Below are 12,316 nucleotides of genomic sequence, written 5' to 3' on the forward strand. Positions count from 1 at the left end.
GCTGAAGCTTTTTGCTTCTTAGCAGTTTCTTTGTTGCATCATTTTCTTTTCTCATTTTACTAGTTTAATAAAGAGATAAAAAAATTCACAAAAATAAATGTCAATTCTGTCAGGTCCCCCGAGGTGAACACACTGGAAAGCTGCTACAGAAAAATATACTAGTGGCACAATAACGGGCATCAAAGCGGGCAGCGAAAGGTGTTATCAAAAAGGACGAATGACTGAACCTGGCCCAATTCTCTCATACTCTGCCGAGTGAGTGCAAATTGCAGTTTTCTTCACAATCTCAGCCCATTTGTAATATTTTTCCCATTTTACAGTACATGACATGGTAAAATGGCTAGTGTCATTGAAAGCTGCAATTTGTCCTGTAGAAATCAAGCCCTCATGCGGCTACATCTATAGAAAAATTTAAAAAGTTATGGCTTTTTGCACAAATGAAAGCACAAAAATGAAAAGTGAGCAGGGCCCACAGTTGTTCACATCATCACTCACATGCCTCGTGTTTACTTTCTAGTCGTGTTGCGTCAGAGATCACAGCACAGCCATTCCTCGTTAGTATAGTGGTGAGTATCCCCACCTGTCACGCGGGAGACTGGGGTTCGATTCCCCGACGGGGAGGTCTTTTACATTGTGACTCTGGACTCTGGACTCTGGAGCTCTGGAATCTGAAGCAGTACTTCAAATTGCATTGAAAATGTAATTAATCCGGCAATATATTCGTATTCAGGAGCTGTCGTTTCATTTTATTGTTTGATTGTCAATCGCTTCAGGGGCATCTGCCACCAACAATCACCACATGTGGGATAAATCCATCCCTCAAAAAAGAATGATTGCGCTCGCTCTCACATATTTCCAGTTTGTCCTGTAGGGGTGAGCCCCACACAGATGGCCGGTTAGCTCAGTTGGTTAGAGCGTGGTGCTAATAACGCCAAGGTCGCGGGTCCGATCCCCGTACTGGCCAAAAACAGCCCTTACCAGTCACCTTCCCTCATTGGGTCACAGGTAGATCAACGCTGAAGCTTTTTGCTTCTTAGCAGTTTCTTTGTTGCATCATTTTCTTTTCTCATTTTACTAGTTTAATAAAGAGATAAAAAAATTCACAAAAATAAATGTCAATTCTGTCAGGTCCCCCGAGGTGAACACACTGGAAAGCTGCTACAGAAAAATATACTAGTGGCACAATAACGGGCATCAAAGCGGGCAGCGAAAGGTGTTATCAAAAAGGACGAATGACTGAACCTGGCCCAATTCTCTCATACTCTGCCGAGTGAGTGCAAATTGCAGTTTTCTTCACAATCTCAGCCCATTTGTAATATTTTTCCCATTTTACAGTACATGACATGGTAAAATGGCTAGTGTCATTGAAAGCTGCAATTTGTCCTGTAGAAATCAAGCCCTCATGCGGCTACATCTATAGAAAAATTTAAAAAGTTATGGCTTTTTGCACAAATGAAAGCACAAAAATGAAAAGTGAGCAGGGCCCACAGTTGTTCACATCATCACTCACATGCCTCGTGTTTACTTTCTAGTCGTGTTGCGTCAGAGATCACAGCACAGCCATTCCTCGTTAGTATAGTGGTGAGTATCCCCGCCTGTCACGCGGGAGACTGGGGTTCGATTCCCCGACGGGGAGGTCTTTTACATTGTGACTCTGGACTCTGGAGCTCTGGAATCTGAAGCAGTACTTCAAATTGCATTGAAAATGTAATTAATCCGGCAATATATTCGTATTCAGGAGCTGTCGTTTCATTTTATTGTTTGATTGTCAATCGCTTCAGGGGCATCTGCCACCAACAATCACCACATGTGGGATAAATCCATCCCACAAAAAAGAATGATTGCGCTCGCTCTCACATATTTCCAGTTTGTCCTGTAGGGGTGAGCCCCACACAGATGGCCGGTTAGCTCAGTTGGTTAGAGCGTGGTGCTAATAACGCCAAGGTCGCGGGTCCGATCCCCGTACTGGCCAAAAACAGCCCTTACCAGTCACCTTCCCTCATTGGGTCACAGGTAGATCAACGCTGAAGCTTTTTGCTTCTTAGCAGTTTCTTTGTTGCATCATTTTCTTTTCTCATTTTACTAGTTTAATAAAGAGATAAAAAAATTCACAAAAATAAATGTCAATTCTGTCAGGTCCCCCGAGGTGAACACACTGGAAAGCTGCTACAGAAAAATATACTAGTGGCACAATAACGGGCATCAAAGCGGGCAGCGAAAGGTGTTATCAAAAAGGACGAATGACTGAACCTGGCCCAATTCTCTCATACTCTGCCGAGTGAGTGCAAATTGCAGTTTTCTTCACAATCTCAGCCCATTTGTAATATTTTTCCCATTTTACAGTACATGACATGGTAAAATGGCTAGTGTCATTGAAAGCTGCAATTTGTCCTGTAGAAATCAAGCCCTCATGCGGCTACATCTATAGAAAAATTTAAAAAGTTATGGCTTTTTGCACAAATGAAAGCACAAAAATGAAAAGTGAGCAGGGCCCACAGTTGTTCACATCATCACTCACATGCCTCGTGTTTACTTTCTAGTCGTGTTGCGTCAGAGATCACAGCACAGCCATTCCTCGTTAGTATAGTGGTGAGTATCCCCACCTGTCACGCGGGAGACTGGGGTTCGATTCCCCGACGGGGAGGTCTTTTACATTGTGACTCTGGACTCTGGACTCTGGAGCTCTGGAATCTGAAGCAGTACTTCAAATTGCATTGAAAATGTAATTAATCCGGCAATATATTCGTATTCAGGAGCTGTCGTTTCATTTTATTGTTTGATTGTCAATCGCTTCAGGGGCATCTGCCACCAACAATCACCACATGTGGGATAAATCCATCCCTCAAAAAAGAATGATTGCGCTCGCTCTCACATATTTCCAGTTTGTCCTGTAGGGGTGAGCCCCACACAGATGGCCGGTTAGCTCAGTTGGTTAGAGCGTGGTGCTAATAACGCCAAGGTCGCGGGTCCGATCCCCGTACTGGCCAAAAACAGCCCTTACCAGTCACCTTCCCTCATTGGGTCACAGGTAGATCAACGCTGAAGCTTTTTGCTTCTTAGCAGTTTCTTTGTTGCATCATTTTCTTTTCTCATTTTACTAGTTTAATAAAGAGATAAAAAAATTCACAAAAATAAATGTCAATTCTGTCAGGTCCCCCGAGGTGAACACACTGGAAAGCTGCTACAGAAAAATATACTAGGGGCATCAAAGCGGGCAGCGAAAGGTGTTATCAAAAAGGACGAATGACTGAACCTGGCCCAATTCTCTCATACTCTGCCGAGTGAGTGCAAATTGCAGTTTTCTTCACAATCTCAGCCCATTTGTAATATTTTTCCCATTTTACAGTACATGACATGGTAAAATGGCTAGTGTCATTGAAAGCTGCAATTTGTCCTGTAGAAATCAAGCCCTCATGCGGCTACATCTATAGAAAAATTTAAAAAGTTATGGCTTTTTGCACAAATGAAAGCACAAAAATGAAAAGTGAGCAGGGCCCACAGTTGTTCACATCATCACTCACATGCCTCGTGTTTACTTTCTAGTCGTGTTGCGTCAGAGATCACAGCACAGCCATTCCTCGTTAGTATAGTGGTGAGTATCCCCACCTGTCACGCGGGAGACTGGGGTTCGATTCCCCGACGGGGAGGTCTTTTACATTGTGACTCTGGACTCTGGACTCTGGAGCTCTGGAATCTGAAGCAGTACTTCAAATTGCATTGAAAATGTAATTAATCCGGCAATATATTCGTATTCAGGAGCTGTCGTTTCATTTTATTGTTTGATTGTCAATCGCTTCAGGGGCATCTGCCACCAACAATCACCACATGTGGGATAAATCCATCCCTCAAAAAAGAATGATTGCGCTCGCTCTCACATATTTCCAGTTTGTCCTGTAGGGGTGAGCCCCACACAGATGGCCGGTTAGCTCAGTTGGTTAGAGCGTGGTGCTAATAACGCCAAGGTCGCGGGTCCGATCCCCGTACTGGCCAAAAACAGCCCTTACCAGTCACCTTCCCTCATTGGGTCACAGGTAGATCAACGCTGAAGCTTTTTGCTTCTTAGCAGTTTCTTTGTTGCATCATTTTCTTTTCTCATTTTACTAGTTTAATAAAGAGATAAAAAAATTCACAAAAATAAATGTCAATTCTGTCAGGTCCCCCGAGGTGAACACACTGGAAAGCTGCTACAGAAAAATATACTAGTGGCACAATAACGGGCATCAAAGCGGGCAGCGAAAGGTGTTATCAAAAAGGACGAATGACTGAACCTGGCCCAATTCTCTCATACTCTGCCGAGTGAGTGCAAATTGCAGTTTTCTTCACAATCTCAGCCCATTTGTAATATTTTTCCCATTTTACAGTACATGACATGGTAAAATGGCTAGTGTCATTGAAAGCTGCAATTTGTCCTGTAGAAATCAAGCCCTCATGCGGCTACATCTATAGAAAAATTTAAAAAGTTATGGCTTTTTGCACAAATGAAAGCACAAAAATGAAAAGTGAGCAGGGCCCACAGTTGTTCACATCATCACTCACATGCCTCGTGTTTACTTTCTAGTCGTGTTGCGTCAGAGATCACAGCACAGCCATTCCTCGTTAGTATAGTGGTGAGTATCCCCGCCTGTCACGCGGGAGACTGGGGTTCGATTCCCCGACGGGGAGGTCTTTTACATTGTGACTCTGGACTCTGGAGCTCTGGAATCTGAAGCAGTACTTCAAATTGCATTGAAAATGTAATTAATCCGGCAATATATTCGTATTCAGGAGCTGTCGTTTCATTTTATTGTTTGATTGTCAATCGCTTCAGGGGCATCTGCCACCAACAATCACCACATGTGGGATAAATCCATCCCACAAAAAAGAATGATTGCGCTCGCTCTCACATATTTCCAGTTTGTCCTGTAGGGGTGAGCCCCACACAGATGGCCGGTTAGCTCAGTTGGTTAGAGCGTGGTGCTAATAACGCCAAGGTCGCGGGTCCGATCCCCGTACTGGCCAAAAACAGCCCTTACCAGTCACCTTCCCTCATTGGGTCACAGGTAGATCAACGCTGAAGCTTTTTGCTTCTTAGCAGTTTCTTTGTTGCATCATTTTCTTTTCTCATTTTACTAGTTTAATAAAGAGATAAAAAAATTCACAAAAATAAATGTCAATTCTGTCAGGTCCCCCGAGGTGAACACACTGGAAAGCTGCTACAGAAAAATATACTAGTGGCACAATAACGGGCATCAAAGCGGGCAGCGAAAGGTGTTATCAAAAAGGACGAATGACTGAACCTGGCCCAATTCTCTCATACTCTGCCGAGTGAGTGCAAATTGCAGTTTTCTTCACAATCTCAGCCCATTTGTAATATTTTTCCCATTTTACAGTACATGACATGGTAAAATGGCTAGTGTCATTGAAAGCTGCAATTTGTCCTGTAGAAATCAAGCCCTCATGCGGCTACATGTATAGAAAAATTTAAAAAGTTATGGCTTTTTGCACAAATGAAAGCACAAAAATGAAAAGTGAGCAGGGCCCACAGTTGTTCACATCATCACTCACATGCCTCGTGTTTACTTTCTAGTCGTGTTGCGTCAGAGATCACAGCACAGCCATTCCTCGTTAGTATAGTGGTGAGTATCCCCACCTGTCACGCGGGAGACTGGGGTTCGATTCCCCGACGGGGAGGTCTTTTACATTGTGACTCTGGACTCTGGACTCTGGAGCTCTGGAATCTGAAGCAGTACTTCAAATTGCATTGAAAATGTAATTAATCCGGCAATATATTCGTATTCAGGAGCTGTCGTTTCATTTTATTGTTTGATTGTCAATCGCTTCAGGGGCATCTGCCACCAACAATCACCACATGTGGGATAAATCCATCCCACAAAAAAGAATGATTGCGCTCGCTCTCACATATTTCCAGTTTGTCCTGTAGGGGTGAGCCCCACACAGATGGCCGGTTAGCTCAGTTGGTTAGAGCGTGGTGCTAATAACGCCAAGGTCGCGGGTCCGATCCCCGTACTGGCCAAAAACAGCCCTTACCAGTCACCTTCCCTCATTGGGTCACAGGTAGATCAACGCTGAAGCTTTTTGCTTCTTAGCAGTTTCTTTGTTGCATCATTTTCTTTTCTCATTTTACTAGTTTAATAAAGAGATAAAAAAATTCACAAAAATAAATGTCAATTCTGTCAGGTCCCCCGAGGTGAACACACTGGAAAGCTGCTACAGAAAAATATACTAGTGGCACAATAACGGGCATCAAAGCGGGCAGCGAAAGGTGTTATCAAAAAGGACGAATGACTGAACCTGGCCCAATTCTCTCATACTCTGCCGAGTGAGTGCAAATTGCAGTTTTCTTCACAATCTCAGCCCATTTGTAATATTTTTCCCATTTTACAGTACATGACATGGTAAAATGGCTAGTGTCATTGAAAGCTGCAATTTGTCCTGTAGAAATCAAGCCCTCATGCGGCTACATCTATAGAAAAATTTAAAAAGTTATGGCTTTTTGCACAAATGAAAGCACAAAAATGAAAAGTGAGCAGGGCCCACAGTTGTTCACATCATCACTCACATGCCTCGTGTTTACTTTCTAGTCGTGTTGCGTCAGAGATCACAGCACAGCCATTCCTCGTTAGTATAGTGGTGAGTATCCCCGCCTGTCACGCGGGAGACTGGGGTTCGATTCCCCGACGGGGAGGTCTTTTACATTGTGACTCTGGACTCTGGAGCTCTGGAATCTGAAGCAGTACTTCAAATTGCATTGAAAATGTAATTAATCCGGCAATATATTCGTATTCAGGAGCTGTCGTTTCATTTTATTGTTTGATTGTCAATCGCTTCAGGGGCATCTGCCACCAACAATCACCACATGTGGGATAAATCCATCCCACAAAAAAGAATGATTGCGCTCGCTCTCACATATTTCCAGTTTGTCCTGTAGGGGTGAGCCCCACACAGATGGCCGGTTAGCTCAGTTGGTTAGAGCGTGGTGCTAATAACGCCAAGGTCGCGGGTCCGATCCCCGTACTGGCCAAAAACAGCCCTTACCAGTCACCTTCCCTCATTGGGTCACAGGTAGATCAACGCTGAAGCTTTTTGCTTCTTAGCAGTTTCTTTGTTGCATCATTTTCTTTTCTCATTTTACTAGTTTAATAAAGAGATAAAAAAATTCACAAAAATAAATGTCAATTCTGTCAGGTCCCCCGAGGTGAACACACTGGAAAGCTGCTACAGAAAAATATACTAGTGGCACAATAACGGGCATCAAAGCGGGCAGCGAAAGGTGTTATCAAAAAGGACGAATGACTGAACCTGGCCCAATTCTCTCATACTCTGCCGAGTGAGTGCAAATTGCAGTTTTCTTCACAATCTCAGCCCATTTGTAATATTTTTCCCATTTTACAGTACATGACATGGTAAAATGGCTAGTGTCATTGAAAGCTGCAATTTGTCCTGTAGAAATCAAGCCCTCATGCGGCTACATCTATAGAAAAATTTAAAAAGTTATGGCTTTTTGCACAAATGAAAGCACAAAAATGAAAAGTGAGCAGGGCCCACAGTTGTTCACATCATCACTCACATGCCTCGTGTTTACTTTCTAGTCGTGTTGCGTCAGAGATCACAGCACAGCCATTCCTCGTTAGTATAGTGGTGAGTATCCCCACCTGTCACGCGGGAGACTGGGGTTCGATTCCCCGACGGGGAGGTCTTTTACATTGTGACTCTGGACTCTGGACTCTGGAGCTCTGGAATCTGAAGCAGTACTTCAAATTGCATTGAAAATGTAATTAATCCGGCAATATATTCGTATTCAGGAGCTGTCGTTTCATTTTATTGTTTGATTGTCAATCGCTTCAGGGGCATCTGCCACCAACAATCACCACATGTGGGATAAATCCATCCCTCAAAAAAGAATGATTGCGCTCGCTCTCACATATTTCCAGTTTGTCCTGTAGGGGTGAGCCCCACACAGATGGCCGGTTAGCTCAGTTGGTTAGAGCGTGGTGCTAATAACGCCAAGGTCGCGGGTCCGATCCCCGTACTGGCCAAAAACAGCCCTTACCAGTCACCTTCCCTCATTGGGTCACAGGTAGATCAACGCTGAAGCTTTTTGCTTCTTAGCAGTTTCTTTGTTGCATCATTTTCTTTTCTCATTTTACTAGTTTAATAAAGAGATAAAAAAATTCACAAAAATAAATGTCAATTCTGTCAGGTCCCCCGAGGTGAACACACTGGAAAGCTGCTACAGAAAAATATACTAGTGGCACAATAACGGGCATCAAAGCGGGCAGCGAAAGGTGTTATCAAAAAGGACGAATGACTGAACCTGGCCCAATTCTCTCATACTCTGCCGAGTGAGTGCAAATTGCAGTTTTCTTCACAATCTCAGCCCATTTGTAATATTTTTCCCATTTTACAGTACATGACATGGTAAAATGGCTAGTGTCATTGAAAGCTGCAATTTGTCCTGTAGAAATCAAGCCCTCATGCGGCTACATCTATAGAAAAATTTAAAAAGTTATGGCTTTTTGCACAAATGAAAGCACAAAAATGAAAAGTGAGCAGGGCCCACAGTTGTTCACATCATCACTCACATGCCTCGTGTTTACTTTTTAGTCGTGTTGCGTCAGAGATCACAGCACAGCCATTCCTCGTTAGTATAGTGGTGAGTATCCCCGCCTGTCACGCGGGAGACTGGGGTTCGATTCCCCGACGGGGAGGTCTTTTACATTGTGACTCTGGACTCTGGACTCTGGAGCTCTGGAATCTGAAGCAGTACTTCAAATTGCATTGAAAATGTAATTAATCCGGCAATATATTCGTATTCAGGAGCTGTCGTTTCATTTTATTGTTTGATTGTCAATCGCTTCAGGGGCATCTGCCACCAACAATCACCACATGTGGGATAAATCCATCCCTCAAAAAAGAATGATTGCGCTCGCTCTCACATATTTCCAGTTTGTCCTGTAGGGGTGAGCCCCACACAGATGGCCGGTTAGCTCAGTTGGTTAGAGCGTGGTGCTAATAACGCCAAGGTCGCGGGTCCGATCCCCGTACTGGCCAAAAACAGCCCTTACCAGTCACCTTCCCTCATTGGGTCACAGGTAGATCAACGCTGAAGCTTTTTGCTTCTTAGCAGTTTCTTTGTTGCATCATTTTCTTTTCTCATTTTACTAGTTTAATAAAGAGATAAAAAAATTCACAAAAATAAATGTCAATTCTGTCAGGTCCCCCGAGGTGAACACACTGGAAAGCTGCTACAGAAAAATATACTAGTGGCACAATAACGGGCATCAAAGCGGGCAGCGAAAGGTGTTATCAAAAAGGACGAATGACTGAACCTGGCCCAATTCTCTCATACTCTGCCGAGTGAGTGCAAATTGCAGTTTTCTTCACAATCTCAGCCCATTTGTAATATTTTTCCCATTTTACAGTACATGACATGGTAAAATGGCTAGTGTCATTGAAAGCTGCAATTTGTCCTGTAGAAATCAAGCCCTCATGCGGCTACATCTATAGAAAAATTTAAAAAGTTATGGCTTTTTGCACAAATGAAAGCACAAAAATGAAAAGTGAGCAGGGCCCACAGTTGTTCACATCATCACTCACATGCCTCGTGTTTACTTTCTAGTCGTGTTGCGTCAGAGATCACAGCACAGCCATTCCTCGTTAGTATAGTGGTGAGTATCCCCGCCTGTCACGCGGGAGACTGGGGTTCGATTCCCCGACGGGGAGGTCTTTTACATTGTGACTCTGGACTCTGGAGCTCTGGAATCTGAAGCAGTACTTCAAATTGCATTGAAAATGTAATTAATCCGGCAATATATTCGTATTCAGGAGCTGTCGTTTCATTTTATTGTTTGATTGTCAATCGCTTCAGGGGCATCTGCCACCAACAATCACCACATGTGGGATAAATCCATCCCACAAAAAAGAATGATTGCGCTCGCTCTCACATATTTCCAGTTTGTCCTGTAGGGGTGAGCCCCACACAGATGGCCGGTTAGCTCAGTTGGTTAGAGCGTGGTGCTAATAACGCCAAGGTCGCGGGTCCGATCCCCGTACTGGCCAAAAACAGCCCTTACCAGTCACCTTCCCTCATTGGGTCACAGGTAGATCAACGCTGAAGCTTTTTGCTTCTTAGCAGTTTCTTTGTTGCATCATTTTCTTTTCTCATTTTACTAGTTTAATAAAGAGATAAAAAAATTCACAAAAATAAATGTCAATTCTGTCAGGTCCCCCGAGGTGAACACACTGGAAAGCTGCTACAGAAAAATATACTAGTGGCACAATAACGGGCATCAAAGCGGGCAGCGAAAGGTGTTATCAAAAAGGACGAATGACTGAACCTGGCCCAATTCTCTCATACTCTGCCGAGTGAGTGCAAATTGCAGTTTTCTTCACAATCTCAGCCCATTTGTAATATTTTTCCCATTTTACAGTACATGACATGGTAAAATGGCTAGTGTCATTGAAAGCTGCAATTTGTCCTGTAGAAATCAAGCCCTCATGAGGCTACATCTATAGAAAAATTTAAAAAGTTATGGCTTTTTGCACAAATGAAAGCACAAAAATGAAAAGTGAGCAGGGCCCACAGTTGTTCACATCATCACTCACATGCCTCGTGTTTACTTTCTAGTCGTGTTGCGTCAGAGATCACAGCACAGCCATTCCTCGTTAGTATAGTGGTGAGTATCCCCACCTGTCACGCGGGAGACTGGGGTTCGATTCCCCGACGGGGAGGTCTTTTACATTGTGACTCTGGACTCTGGACTCTGGAGCTCTGGAATCTGAAGCAGTACTTCAAATTGCATTGAAAATGTAATTAATCCGGCAATATATTCGTATTCAGGAGCTGTCGTTTCATTTTATTGTTTGATTGTCAATCGCTTCAGGGGCATCTGCCACCAACAATCACCACATGTGGGATAAATCCATCCCTCAAAAAAGAATGATTGCGCTCGCTCTCACATATTTCCAGTTTGTCCTGTAGGGGTGAGCCCCACACAGATGGCCGGTTAGCTCAGTTGGTTAGAGCGTGGTGCTAATAACGCCAAGGTCGCGGGTCCGATCCCCGTACTGGCCAAAAACAGCCCTTACCAGTCACCTTCCCTCATTGGGTCACAGGTAGATCAACGCTGAAGCTTTTTGCTTCTTAGCAGTTTCTTTGTTGCATCATTTTCTTTTCTCATTTTACTAGTTTAATAAAGAGATAAAAAAATTCACAAAAATAAATGTCAATTCTGTCAGGTCCCCCGAGGTGAACACACTGGAAAGCTGCTACAGAAAAATATACTAGTGGCACAATAACGGGCATCAAAGCGGGCAGCGAAAGGTGTTATCAAAAAGGACGAATGACTGAACCTGGCCCAATTCTCTCATACTCTGCCGAGTGAGTGCAAATTGCAGTTTTCTTCACAATCTCAGCCCATTTGTAATATTTTTCCCATTTTACAGTACATGACATGGTAAAATGGCTAGTGTCATTGAAAGCTGCAATTTGTCCTGTAGAAATCAAGCCCTCATGCGGCTACATCTATAGAAAAATTTAAAAAGTTATGGCTTTTTGCACAAATGAAAGCACAAAAATGAAAAGTGAGCAGGGCCCACAGTTGTTCACATCATCACTCACATGCCTCGTGTTTACTTTCTAGTCGTGTTGCGTCAGAGATCACAGCACAGCCATTCCTCGTTAGTATAGTGGTGAGTATCCCCACCTGTCACGCGGGAGACTGGGGTTCGATTCCCCGACGGGGAGGTCTTTTACATTGTGACTCTGGACTCTGGACTCTGGAGCTCTGGAATCTGAAGCAGTACTTCAAATTGCATTGAAAATGTAATTAATCCGGCAATATATTCGTATTCAGGAGCTGTCGTTTCATTTTATTGTTTGATTGTCAATCGCTTCAGGGGCATCTGCCACCAACAATCACCACATGTGGGATAAATCCATCCCACAAAAAAGAATGATTGCGCTCGCTCTCACATATTTCCAGTTTGTCCTGTAGGGGTGAGCCCCACACAGATGGCCGGTTAGCTCAGTTGGTTAGAGCGTGGTGCTAATAACGCCAAGGTCGCGGGTCCGATCCCCGTACTGGCCAAAAACAGCCCTTACCAGTCACCTTCCCTCATTGGGTCACAGGTAGATCAACGCTGAAGCTTTTTGCTTCTTAGCAGTTTCTTTGTTGCATCATTTTCTTTTCTCATTTTACTAGTTTAATAAAGAGATAAAAAAATTCACAAAAATAAATGTCAATTCTGTCAGGTCCCCCGAGGTGAACACACTGGAAAGCTGCTACAGAAAAATATACTAGTGGCACAATAACGG

General features: G+C 43.6%; 17 non-coding genes across 17 annotated transcripts; all 17 read left to right on the top strand.

The window, feature by feature from the left end:
- Positions 1 to 890: 890 nt before the first annotated feature.
- TRNAI-AAU (transfer RNA isoleucine (anticodon AAU)) lies at positions 891 to 964 on the top strand. Its single transcript has one exon. It is a non-coding gene; the product is annotated as a tRNA-Ile (tRNA).
- A 600-nt stretch (positions 965 to 1,564) lies between these two features.
- Positions 1,565 to 1,636, top strand: TRNAD-GUC (transfer RNA aspartic acid (anticodon GUC)). Its single transcript has one exon. It is a non-coding gene; the product is annotated as a tRNA-Asp (tRNA).
- Positions 1,637 to 1,898: 262 nt separating this feature from the next.
- On the top strand, positions 1,899 to 1,972 carry TRNAI-AAU (transfer RNA isoleucine (anticodon AAU)). The gene has a single exon. It is a non-coding gene; the product is annotated as a tRNA-Ile (tRNA).
- A 941-nt stretch (positions 1,973 to 2,913) lies between these two features.
- TRNAI-AAU (transfer RNA isoleucine (anticodon AAU)) lies at positions 2,914 to 2,987 on the top strand. Its single transcript has one exon. It is a non-coding gene; the product is annotated as a tRNA-Ile (tRNA).
- A 929-nt stretch (positions 2,988 to 3,916) lies between these two features.
- Positions 3,917 to 3,990, top strand: TRNAI-AAU (transfer RNA isoleucine (anticodon AAU)). Its single transcript has one exon. It is a non-coding gene; the product is annotated as a tRNA-Ile (tRNA).
- Positions 3,991 to 4,590: 600 nt separating this feature from the next.
- On the top strand, positions 4,591 to 4,662 carry TRNAD-GUC (transfer RNA aspartic acid (anticodon GUC)). Its single transcript has one exon. It is a non-coding gene; the product is annotated as a tRNA-Asp (tRNA).
- Positions 4,663 to 4,924: 262 nt separating this feature from the next.
- TRNAI-AAU (transfer RNA isoleucine (anticodon AAU)) lies at positions 4,925 to 4,998 on the top strand. Its single transcript has one exon. It is a non-coding gene; the product is annotated as a tRNA-Ile (tRNA).
- A 941-nt stretch (positions 4,999 to 5,939) lies between these two features.
- On the top strand, positions 5,940 to 6,013 carry TRNAI-AAU (transfer RNA isoleucine (anticodon AAU)). Its single transcript has one exon. It is a non-coding gene; the product is annotated as a tRNA-Ile (tRNA).
- A 600-nt stretch (positions 6,014 to 6,613) lies between these two features.
- TRNAD-GUC (transfer RNA aspartic acid (anticodon GUC)) lies at positions 6,614 to 6,685 on the top strand. Its single transcript has one exon. It is a non-coding gene; the product is annotated as a tRNA-Asp (tRNA).
- A 262-nt stretch (positions 6,686 to 6,947) lies between these two features.
- On the top strand, positions 6,948 to 7,021 carry TRNAI-AAU (transfer RNA isoleucine (anticodon AAU)). Its single transcript has one exon. It is a non-coding gene; the product is annotated as a tRNA-Ile (tRNA).
- A 941-nt stretch (positions 7,022 to 7,962) lies between these two features.
- Positions 7,963 to 8,036, top strand: TRNAI-AAU (transfer RNA isoleucine (anticodon AAU)). The gene has a single exon. It is a non-coding gene; the product is annotated as a tRNA-Ile (tRNA).
- Positions 8,037 to 8,636: 600 nt separating this feature from the next.
- On the top strand, positions 8,637 to 8,708 carry TRNAD-GUC (transfer RNA aspartic acid (anticodon GUC)). Its single transcript has one exon. It is a non-coding gene; the product is annotated as a tRNA-Asp (tRNA).
- Positions 8,709 to 8,977: 269 nt separating this feature from the next.
- On the top strand, positions 8,978 to 9,051 carry TRNAI-AAU (transfer RNA isoleucine (anticodon AAU)). The gene has a single exon. It is a non-coding gene; the product is annotated as a tRNA-Ile (tRNA).
- Positions 9,052 to 9,651: 600 nt separating this feature from the next.
- TRNAD-GUC (transfer RNA aspartic acid (anticodon GUC)) lies at positions 9,652 to 9,723 on the top strand. Its single transcript has one exon. It is a non-coding gene; the product is annotated as a tRNA-Asp (tRNA).
- Positions 9,724 to 9,985: 262 nt separating this feature from the next.
- Positions 9,986 to 10,059, top strand: TRNAI-AAU (transfer RNA isoleucine (anticodon AAU)). The gene has a single exon. It is a non-coding gene; the product is annotated as a tRNA-Ile (tRNA).
- Positions 10,060 to 11,000: 941 nt separating this feature from the next.
- On the top strand, positions 11,001 to 11,074 carry TRNAI-AAU (transfer RNA isoleucine (anticodon AAU)). Its single transcript has one exon. It is a non-coding gene; the product is annotated as a tRNA-Ile (tRNA).
- Positions 11,075 to 12,015: 941 nt separating this feature from the next.
- Positions 12,016 to 12,089, top strand: TRNAI-AAU (transfer RNA isoleucine (anticodon AAU)). Its single transcript has one exon. It is a non-coding gene; the product is annotated as a tRNA-Ile (tRNA).
- The last annotated feature ends 227 nt before the right edge of the window (positions 12,090 to 12,316 follow it).

This window comes from Phyllobates terribilis, unplaced genomic scaffold (assembly GCF_046119375.1).
Source record: "Phyllobates terribilis strain yellow unplaced genomic scaffold, ASM4611937v1 Scaffold_11__3_contigs__length_659146591, whole genome shotgun sequence".
NCBI lineage: Eukaryota > Metazoa > Chordata > Amphibia > Anura > Dendrobatidae > Phyllobates > Phyllobates terribilis.